We start from the raw sequence: 12,201 nt of genomic DNA on the forward strand, positions 1-12,201 counted from the left end.
AAAAGGAAGATTCTTTTGATATACTAACAAAAACCACAGATCATGTACATGTAAAACTTCCTACCCCTATTAGTAGATGTTGATTCTAAAAAACAGACAAGGAGGAGGATAGTTCTGCCTAGAAAAAAAGAACATAAAGTGGCACATTAAGGGTTTTATTTTGCATGAACACTGGGAAACTGGACATACATTTCCTTCTTCTCTACAAGAGACTAACCTTTTTTGGTTAGTTGTCACATGGGTTAAACACCTACAAATGCAACAGCTATTCTCTCCAAGTCTGATCTCACCACCAAATCAAAACTGGTCAGTACCAAGTCACTGCCTTAATTGGACTGTTCCTTTTTGACATAGGTAACAAAACTTGTTTTCTCCTACTTGCACTGAAATTAACTGAAAAACTGTCAAGTCAAGCAGAGCCTTTGCTAAACGTATCACAAGAAACAAAAAGGACAATTTTTGCAGAGAAAGAAAACATTGATCGAATTCAAAATGGTAGCAGTAGAAATAGAGGAATGATAATTTACTTTACAATTTTCCCTTCCATCTCTTGACTGTACAAAGGATAACAAGATCCATCTGGACAAAGATTTTACTCCCTGAATTTTTGCGCCAACATGGAATAAAAAACATTAATTGACTTGTAACATTACTAAATTATATATACTTGACAGTATATGGCTGTCTTTTCCTTTAATATGGCTGAGAACCTTTTGAAATTTAAATGTTAGGTAGATTTTAATGCCAAACTCTTAACATGTTCACCGTCTCTCATGTTATTTTGTTTGAATTTAGGTTTTTTACTTAGATTATACCATTATTCAGAAAAATGTATGGAAAAAGATGGGAAATTTTGAGGACATTTTAAAATTAATTTAAGATTATTTTTTAGCCTGTCTTCTGAATTAAAGAAGTAATAAGCACAGAACTCATAAAGTTACAGAGATAAGTTTGGACTTTTCCATGGATAGTATTAATACCAAAGAGATTAAACTGCTTGGAAACATTAAGGAAGAATATAATTTAAGGCAGCTTGAAGAAAATTATGTGAAAAGTTCCAAATCTAATCTGAAACAGCAATTACAGATAGCAATTTTTCTATTGTTTGACAGTGGAATGAGCTTCTTATTTTCGTATTCACTCATGCTGAATTGTTATTAATGTGTTTATTTCCCAAGGATTTAGAGACTAATCTTTATTCCCATGGAGAAAATGTTGAAACAGGAGATTGTACAATAATAAGCAAATCACATCTCTGACAAACAAAAAAGGGACCTAAACCTAGGTGAAATCTGAGAATAATATTATCTGAAAAATGCTCTTAGGGGTCATTTCCCAATTTTAGAAAACAGGGATGTTATTCCATGCAATTGCTAAAATAGGGAGATAGTTAGAGGGAGTAATGCCTATTTTTAAGTACTTTTTTTCACTGATGGTTAGTGGAAAGAAATAACATCTGATTTAGAGTTCTTTGACTAATAACATTCTTGTAATAATTATACTTGGTTTCTGAAACACTCCTTAAATATTTTTCATAAGAATGCTTAAAGAAAAACGTTAACAGACCAAAGACTAGATTTTAAGAATCTTCAGGGAAATGGATATAAGCTGGAACACAAGAGGTTCCGCTTAAACATGAAGAAGAACTTCTTCCCAGAAAGGGTAACAGAACACTGGAACAGGATGCCCAGAGAGGTTGTGGAGTCTCCTTCTCTGGAGATGTTCAAAACCCGCCTGGACGTGTTCTTGTGTGATCTGATCTAGGTGGTCCTGCTCCGGCAGGGGGATTGGACTAGATGATCTTTAGAGATCCCTTCCAATCCCTAACATTCTGTGATTCTGTGATTCTGTGATTCAGGTTCCTAGTAAGAGCTCAGTAATAACACATTTCTGCAAGAAGGCTTTAGATCACAATTGCTCATTCTTAGTTTTTACCATATGTAATAATGTAATATATATCCTAATATTATTGCTAAAACTAAGTTGACATGAAATTCTTTTAAAGATAAGAAAGATGCAGATAACAGAGGATGGCCTTTAGTGCTGCTTCTTCCTCTATGGGTGAGAAATTCCTATCTCAATTTCTTCCTCTCTGGGTAAGCACCCTAACAGAACTTACTTATTTTGATAGTAAAACAGAGAGCAATAGGTAGGTAGGTACCATCACAGAGTACATTTGAAGAGATAACTCCAAAAATTGACTTTGACTCACTCAATTGTCTTAGTATGAATGTCTGGTTTTATATGAGACACTGAGACATTTTCATGGAGTAATTGCATTTAGTACAGGTCACAGAAGAGAGCTAGACTGATAGATGGAGGCCAGGCAAATGGTACTAGACATGTATGTTCAGTCAAACAAAAGTCTTTAGTAGATAGTAAATTGAATCCCTCTCTAGTTTGTTTGTTATCTTGATTAAATCTCCATTTACTATAACAGGACTTTGGAGGCTTAATTTGCATGTAGATACCTAAACCTAAGAAACTTGGTATCAAATTGAATTCTACTTGGCTGAGCTCTAACACGAACACTTAAATGCGGAGTAGTTGTCCAGACCTATAATCATTCTTAGTGACCGATCCCTATCTTCCTCAAGCAGACATCTAAAACAGATCAGAAAAAAATATCCTTCTAAAATGCACATTACTTTCTGGTGGCTATCAAAATAAACCAGAGGTCAGGATGCTTCTTTAGCTTTGAGTCCATTGCTAGTATAGATGCTTGGGGCACCTGAAATATCTTCATGGTGGTGTCAGGTATGACTCTGAAAGATGAAGTCAGCTGAAGTCATGGTGGAAGCCAGGGGAAATATTGCAGAGAGATAAAAATTACATTAAATATTTATGTTTAGGCAGTTGAATAATGCTCAGGGACACTAGCTTAGATATAGATGTCTGATTTTAAGTGAGCTGAGTCCTTCTGTCATGACGGATCAAGTTGTGTGCTGGGTTTATTTTAATTTCCCTTGTTAAAGTTCTACTCAATTTAGATATTGTATCACTGAAATATTTATTCTAGTCAGACAAACAACTGCTCTAGTGGAATTACTTCTGAGTTTTTTTCGGTTTTGTATTTTCACCTTTATGGATAAAAAAATATATAGAGAACTAAAAAGTTGTTTAAAAATGTATTTGTTTTCTCAGTAATATGTGTGAGGACACATCACAATTTCTGGAAGATTTCTATTCTATAAGAAGAAAGAATTCTTGGTAATTTTCATATTTTTTTCCTTTTCACAAATGTCAGTATTGATATCAATGTGAAGTATCTGAACTTCAGTATGGTAAAAGCAGAAACAAAAAAACACTATACATCCAAAGTACGTTTCTATAGCTCTTCTCTGAGATAAATGACAATAGGGCCTGAACAAAAATAAATAAACAAACAAATAAACAAATAAATAAATAAATAAGTAAATAAAGCTTATTTTCCAGGAAACATTCAGGTCCTAATATGATGGTATAAAGATTATCTGCATTTGCTTGCCACAAGATGTCAATATATCCATGATTAAAGTATAAAATGTACATAATTTTTGCAGAATCTTAAAACAAAACCAGCTATGTTTATAGGTAGTTCTGCAAAAGCTCTGCCAAAGGTATGACTAAAAGAATAATGTGAAAATGAACCTTCATCAAATCAATGTGTGTGGGCCTCATGGCTTAGTGCAAAACTGAGTGAGAAAACCTGTGTTAATCTTGTTAGAAAAGATAAAATAATTTCTAGAACTAGTGTGCTGTTGTGTGTTTGGACTGAGGGTCGAGACAAGAACCGAGAGGGAGCACTCACCAACCATGGTCCCGGCCAAAACATGACTCAGGCTTTTTTTCTTAAAACAAAACAATTTATTAACAGTTACTTAACAAGAAACAAAAGGGAATGAAACTGGTTACGTGAGAGGAGAAAGAGAAAACAAAGCCAGATCTTAAACACAACAACCTCCCCACCCCCCTTTCCTTTTGTTCCTGGCTCTACCTCCCCACAAGCGGTGCAGAGGGACAGGGAATGGGGGAGTGCAGGTCAGTTCATCCATGATGTTAACTGCCACTCCTTTCTTAAAGGAGGAGGAGTCCTTACACCATTTTTCCCTTGATTCAGTGGATCCCCTACTCACGAGGAAAAAATCCCCAAACTTTTCCAGCATAAGTCCTACCCGCAGGGTTGCAATCCTTCCCCATGGATTGCACCAGTTCGGGCTTTACCAGTCTCGGCCTCTTAGGGAGCTGCTGCCACTCACGTCAGCATGGGTCGTCCCACAGACTCCAGATGTCTCCATGATCTTGTCGTGCATTCCATGCCCATTATTAACAGTACCTCGTCGTGCATCCCCATGCTCCACGACCTCTCCTGGGTTCAGGCATCTCTTCCCCGACGTGGGTTTCTCCACGGGCCACGAGTGGGTCTCTGCTCCGCCGAGTACATCCTGGCTGCAGGGGGGCCGCCTGCCATCTTCACACCGATTTGCAAGGGAAAACTTCAGCTCCAGTACCCCTCCTCCTGCTCCATCTTGACTGACCTGGTCGTTGTGGTTGTTTTCTCTTAGATCTTAATCCTCTCTGGGGGAGCTCAGCCCAGCGAGCACCCCGGGAGCAGGGTGCTTCCCGAGTCCCCCATGCGGCTCCCCTGGCGCCATCTTGAGCACGTGGCGCCAGCCCGGGCCTGAGCGGCCGCCCGGCCGGGAGCGAGGGCAGCGCCCTCCTCCCCTCTCCTCGTTCCTGGGCAAAAGACCTTTTCCTGTCCCTTTGTCTCAACTTAAATAGGGCAATTCGCAGAGGAGCCAATTTGGCTCAACTCCCCGGGGGGGATGGGACCCAGGTCTGGTGGTCAGGGAGCAAATCCCCTCCCCTGCCACCAGAACACCCCCACACACATCAAACTATCACGTGTATTCTTCAAACTATCACTAAGCTATAGCTATAGCTATAGCTGTAGCATTTTCATTGAAATATAGCATCTTCACTAAAGACTTGTCCTGGAAGAATCAGGACCTTACTTGGAAGGAAAGATACACCATGATATTACTGTGAACTGATCTGACTGAGAGCCTGTGCCAACATCTGGATGTAAAACCACACAGTCATAAAGACTAGGGGAACATTGCCACACAGACACAAAATGCTTATGAAGGCAGAGGTCTTGAACAGTCAGTACCAAGCCCTGTTGTGATGGTTTGATGTGGGGGGAGAAGGTTCTGGTGGCAGGAGCTGGCCACCAGATCGGACTCCCATCCCACTCGGGGTCTGAGCCAATTGGCACCTCTGCGAATTGCCCTATTTAAGTTGGGACAAAGGAACAGGAAAGGTGTGCCTCCACCCAGGAGCAAGGAGAGAGGAGGGAGGCACTGTCCCTGCTCCCCTGCTCCCGTCTGGGCAGCTGAAGATGGCGGCGGCGGAGCCACTTGAGGAACTCGGGGAGAGCCCTGCTCCCAGGGTGCCCACCAGGCTGAGTTCACCCAGAGAGGACTGAGATCTGAGAGAAATGGCCACATCAACACCAGGTCAGTGAAGATGGAATGGGACGAGGTGTGCTGGAGCTGAGTTTCCCCTGCAACCGGTGGCGAGACGGCAGGCGGCCCCCCTGCAGCCAGAATGTACTCGGTAGAGCAGAGATCCACTCGCGGCCCGTGGAGAAGCCTATGCTGGAGAAGAGATGCCCGGATAGCTCGGTTGGTAGAGCATGAGATGCATTTAGAGTCTGTGTGACGACCCACGCCGGAGCGAGTGGCAACAGCTCCCTAAGAATCTGATACTGTGGTAAAGCCTGCACCGGAGCAATCCGATGGGGAAGGATTGCATCCTGTGGGCAGGACTCACACTGGAGAAGTTTGTGGATTTTCTTCGTGAGTAGGGGATCCACTGGAGCAAGGGAAAATGGTGTAAGGACTCCTTCTCCTTTAAGAAAGGAGAGTCAGTAACAACATGGGATGAACTGACCTGCACTCCCCCATTCCCTGTCCCCCTGCACCACTGGGGGGAGGAGGTAGAGCCAGGAAAAAAAGGGAAGGAGTGTGGGGAGGTGTTTTTAAGATCTGGCCTTGTTTTCTTTTTATCCTCTCAAGTAACAGTTTTTGCCTGTCTTTATTCTTTCAAGTCTGTTTTGCCCGGGACCATGGTTGGTGGGTGCTCCCTCTGTTCTTGTCTCAACCCTCAGTTCTTTTTCATTTTTTTTTCTCCTCTCCACTTTACTGGAGAAGGAGTGAGAGAGTGGCTGTGTGGAGTTTAGTTTCCGGATCGGCCTAAACCATGACACCTGTCCAGGTCCTAACATGGACACTGGAGAGAGTGGATGCTGTGTTACTCCAGGATGGGTTCTGCTGACTTAGTGGTATGGTTACTGGGGCAGGTCTCAATTAACTGGAATGTGTTATGCATGTGTGTACATGTGTGCATCTGTGTGTGTATGAGAGCATGTGTAAAGCTTTTCTGACACAGAACATCTCTCACTTGCTCCACTTCATAAATCAAGCTTCATACTTTCATGTTTGATGTTCCTTCCCCCACAGTGATAAGATATAAACAAGACTGTTTCTGAATGTGTCTTAAGGTTGTCTTGTACAAAAAGTATGCAATCTGGAATTTTAGCAAAACCGAAGTTACAAAAGAAATAATTAAACATATTTGTTAGAGATAATGACATTACTTTGTGCTTACTTACGAAGCAAAATGAGAGAAAATGGAAGGAAATTAAAGTCCCATAGACTCTGCATGTCTGATAGTTAATATTTTTAAATGTCCTTTTTATTTTCTCAGATAAGGGGAAAAAAAAAAAGGTACTTTAATAGTCCATAAGGCAAATATAGTTTAACCTAAGAGAAAAAAGAAGATGACCTCGTGTACACAATGATGCTTTTATTTTATTATCATATAAGCATGTTATTCTGTAAATAGTGGGACTGGTGAAACCCGAATTATGACAGTGATAAAACCTGATTTCTTACGGAATCTTTCCCACAAAATTCTTCTTTCTTTCTGCTATATTCAGTGTCCCTTCCCTTTTATCATGTAATATTTTTTCCCTCATGTATCTTTCATCTATTTCTATGACCAAATAACATCACATGCTGCGGCTTTCTTATTTTTGGAGAAAAATATTAGCTTTTTTCAGTGATATTAATTTGTATCTTTTAAATTAGTCACTAATATCATTAAACCTTTTGTCTTTGTAAATTTTACTACTTTAGCTGCAACTGACCAAGAGATTGAAGAGTTATTTAGGAGGTACAATAGGCAAACAAAGTGATTACATCTGATTTGTAATTCACTCCTGAAATTAAACAGATTATGGGGCATTGCACATAGCAATCTATTTGTTCATCATAAGAAGTTAATCCTATCATTCCTTCAGACTGCTACCCCATGTTGCCAATGCGGACCAGCAAACTTTATGGCATGTTATTTTCATCTGCAGTATTAAAGTATTAAAATATATTATCTTGCTTTTCTTATTCATGATAGGCTTGCTTTTCTATTTGCTGTCTTTACACGTAATATATTTTGCTGGTCTACTCATCTCCTCAGATTTCTGGATGCCAGGTCATGCGTGCAAACTAGGACAAGTGCACAATAAAGGAGAAGATATAGCATAAGGGTTACTAGTATTTACATTTCAAGGGGTAAACTGTTCTCTAATTGAAGTCAGAAAGAAATTTTGCCATATTATGCACATGAATATTTCACATTTGCTTGAGTTTTTTTATATAGCAGGATTCAGTAATGGCTCTTATGCAGAGGGACAAAATATTAAAATGACTAGCTTATTGAAGTTTTCTGATATACTTTCTAACATTTTTTTATTTTAATGTATTTTTGCAAATTTAATTATACATGACATTTAGATATGTGATATTCCACTAATATTACATGTGCCCAATATGTAATGAACCATAAAGAGGTATTTGGGGCTGCAGAAGTCAACATTATTTATATCAATATCTGTGTCTTGGGCAAATTAGTCAAGACCAATCTAAGAAGTTATGGAATGGTACTTAATGTGTGCATATAGCAATCAGAAATTAAACATTAGACCTTTGACATTTACAATGAAATTAGACAGAATCTTAATTTCCAAGGTACAAAAAAAAAGGGGAAGTCATACAACATCATATTGTCCCATAAACCATGATAACACAAGGATTTTTACATTGAAACATTTTTAACAGAACTCTATAATCTATAATAGTTATCTTCTTATTAATTTTATTCTTAAAGTGTTTAAGTAGTAAAGCATTATGGGTTAAAGGTGGAGTCTTAAATACGAACAGTTTGTGAAGGATTTAAACCACTAAAATGTCCTCAGAGGTAGGGTACTGTACTTTTCCATGTCTACAGTTAAAACATTCACATGTGGAAAGTTTCAGTAGGTCAAAGTTGTGAGGGTAGTCTTATAATTGCTCTTCTTCTACATAAACAGATACTAATTAACCAAGTATGCCTCTAGGAAGGTACCTTACCGCTTTTCTGACGATCCGAATTGCTTAGTGAATCCTACTTCAGCCTATTTAGAAGTCCATATGATGGCTAATGATAACCATAGGCACGGAAATAGCTTTCATCTGGAAGCATAAATCTTTCTTGCTTCAGCACGTTTGACCTATTGTCTTTACTAATACTTCAATGGTGGTGTCATCATTAACCAGATCTATAATAATTTTTAACCATAATGGTGTTGAGAATCAATAAAAAAATATGATATCAGAGTTGTATGTTGTTCCACAAACTTAGAATAATTGCAACATTGGTAAACACACAGATGTAGAGGGTTTTGAGGGTTGAAATCATCTCATCCAATGCTGTTCTTCTGGAATTTAGCCATGGCATTTCAGTTAGTCACAGTTAGTAAACAGAGGCCGGGGAATGAAAGAATCTAGAAGAATAACTCACCTTGTTTTGTGACTCTGGCCACTGATAAATGATAATGTGTTATGTTATATATGTTATTATTACATGATAAGCTATGTATTGAAGAAATTTGCAATTATCATTATTACTTTTACTTTTGGAAAGATAATGGAGTAATTCCAACCACATTTACAATCAGTCGGAATCAAAGGTTCTGTATAGGTTCCACACAGTTTCAACTATATTCTTTGAATGTTGATTATTTAAAAAGTGAAATAGATTAGGTTATATTCTAATAACCTCCCTTCTGCACACCACCACCAGGTTTGAAAGCCTTCAGTCTTCTCTGAGGAGATGAACATAAATAAACTATTTAGTCTAATCCCCTGAAAATTCTGATTTATTATGCTCTCTAGAGAAATCTTTGCTTGACAGGAATATAGAGTGTACTACATTTTCAATGTTTAGTAAGGTTAGGTTAACTGTGTGGAATCAATTGGGAATTTGGATCAGTTTCTTCCCATTTATCTAAAACTGCAAATTTTTATTAAAAATGTAGATATCCTTTTTTCACCATCTTATTTGAACACATATATCTGGTTATACATATATATTCATATACATAAGGTAGCATGTATAATTAATAAATATTTTCATTTCATATATAGTGGAATTGATAAATAATAAATTTAAGTTTTTATAAAATGATTTAACATGCTATTTTCATAACATATAGCAAAATGAAACAGCATAGTACTTACACATTACACAAGCTGGTAATAGCTTTCCTTGTAAAATTACAATGAAGCTTTTTATTTGCTTTTGCAGTTCAAGTACTTGAATTGCAATATGGTCTGAAAATACTTTCTTTAGCATTTCACTTCTTTATTCAATAGCTTCAGGGACAATTCATGAACATTTTATTGATAAACGCTTTATGAACATCCAGCCCATTAGTTCCTTCTCTTTTTGCTAGAGATAAGTCACGAAAACACTCCTTCCCTGAGTAAAATCAAGTGCAAATCACTAATAACTTGGTTATATGTAATCCTTTAATTACATTGAGATTTGAAGCTGCTAGTATTACAGGCCCAGAAGTTTTCATATCAGCATTGTTTCTATCTATCTGACAACTTTTTCCTCTTCCCTTTACTGTCAGTTTCCGAACACAACTGATTAAACTACCTCCTTATTAAACTAGAATTTTTAAATATGAATAGAAGAAGTTTCAGTTAAGATTCAAATAAATTTGTATTAATAGAATAAATTTACCTTGATAAAACTACTTACATTTTATAAAGAAGGACTGAAATCTAAAATAATTTTTAAAAAGTTAAATTCCTGACTGTACAGGAAAAAAATCAAATCAAACTATTATACTCCTTTGCCTGTGATGATGAACAAAATGTCATAGAAAAGCTTTGGTTTTAGCCAACAGAACTTTTTCATCACAAATTTTAAATAAATGCTTTGAATCGATTTTAATTCTAAGACATCACAAAAAACTCTAGGGAATTTTTAACAAGATATAATCCAAAACAAGGGAAGTATTTATAGTTGTGATTCCCTTCCTCCCTAACAAAACTGTAGTTCACATAATCATACAGACATGCCTAAGTTATCTGCATTTCTTCATTTGTCATAGAAATGAGTTTTCTTAGGTCTCATTTGTAAAACCTAGCTATCAATGCCACAATGTGATTGTGCTATCTTTATTATCTCAGTGAGTGGCTACAATGTTTTCTCACATCTATTATTCCGGATTATTTTTATCACTGAAACTTTAAAACTAAATATATTTCTAAACGTATTTATTAAGCTTTTCTCTTATTTAGATTTTTAGTCAATATCATTTGGGATATAGAGAATTTTCTCCCATAAATGCTGACAATTCAACTTCTGGGCATAAAAAGCAAGATCAAAACAAAAGATGTGGGTATCTGGAAAGCTATTAGGCAAAGTTTAGATTCTTGAATGTAAAACAAGTGGCATATAAAACCTTAGTAACTCCAGATGTTTATATTCCTTACTTACATTTTCTTTGCTGATTTTGATTGGTTGGTTGGTTGGGTTTTGTTCAGGTTCTTATGTTCATTTGTTTTCTTTTTTTAGTGTCAGGAAAGTATATTGGCTGCCTGAAGTTCATGAGTTTCTTTTGTACACAACCATTTGTAGACCACCATTTAAGGTGCTAAGGTGGCCATCTCATGCTTATGCCTATTTGGATTTAATAAATGAGGAAGATCAATATATAAGTCTGTTACAGTTTGCCACTAATGGAGCTAGAGACAGAAATTCCATACAAGCCTTATTTCTTTGGCTGAGTTCCTTGAAGTGAAAAGCTATCAACATTTCGCGCCTTTAGTCATAGTTTTAATATCTCATATTTGTAGTAAGTTTCTTCCTCATCCAGCTGCAATGCATGTGGAAATGGATCATTATAATTGTCAAGCGACATAAAAATGGACTATTTATCACTGTTTATTTGGGTTCTATTTTTGAGGAGGAGAACTTTTTAGAGTATTTATTCAACAAGTCAATGACATCAGTGGTGTTTTCACACATAACAGAGAAAATCATTAGTAAGTTACATCACTGCTCACAAAGTTAAATCAACCCATTAAGTAAAGTGAATTTTTTTGACACATACCCACTGCATGTTATAGATGTTCTCTAAATACGCACACATTTTCAGAAGATCTTTGTAGAGTTTAATATTAATTAATTTTAATATAACATATTAAATATGTTGACAACCTAGTAAAAAGATTTGTATTTACTTGGTTATTATTTCATTGCACAGTAAAATTCTCTGCCATTGTCAGTATTTCCCATTTTTTTCTGAAATCTAACACTCTCCAAATACTTTTTGTTTTGTTTAGTACAAAAAGCTATTAAATCAAGTCCTAAGATTTCTGGAGCTTATAGTGCGCAGAACTACGTTGTTACAAAGACCATCAAAAGAATCCGCTTTTAAAAATTTTCAAGTCTTTTTGAGGACTGTGGTAGAATCAGTGATCTTTCAGGGGTTTAGAAGATCTATTATGATTCAAATTAGAGTGCTTTAGGTGCTTTTTAAATTGACTAAAAAAAAAAAACCCAACAAACCACAAATTTAAGAGCAAGTTTTTCCCAAATGTCATCTACAAAACTATTGATGAGAAAGAATAAGAATATTGGTTTTAGAAAGTCAGCTTGCAAAGCTGGGTGAGTTCCTTTATCTCTTAGATGCTGAGGTTGTCAGGAACACAAAGGTACTACTATATAAATTTATTGAAGTCTATAAACAATTCCAGCAAGAGTTGCCAAACTTTCAGGATGCTTCTGTATTTTTTGCACTGTTTTTAAGCCTAGACATAAACA

Source organism: Tauraco erythrolophus, chromosome 1 (genome assembly GCF_009769465.1).
Source record: "Tauraco erythrolophus isolate bTauEry1 chromosome 1, bTauEry1.pri, whole genome shotgun sequence".
Taxonomy (NCBI): domain Eukaryota; kingdom Metazoa; phylum Chordata; class Aves; order Musophagiformes; family Musophagidae; genus Tauraco; species Tauraco erythrolophus.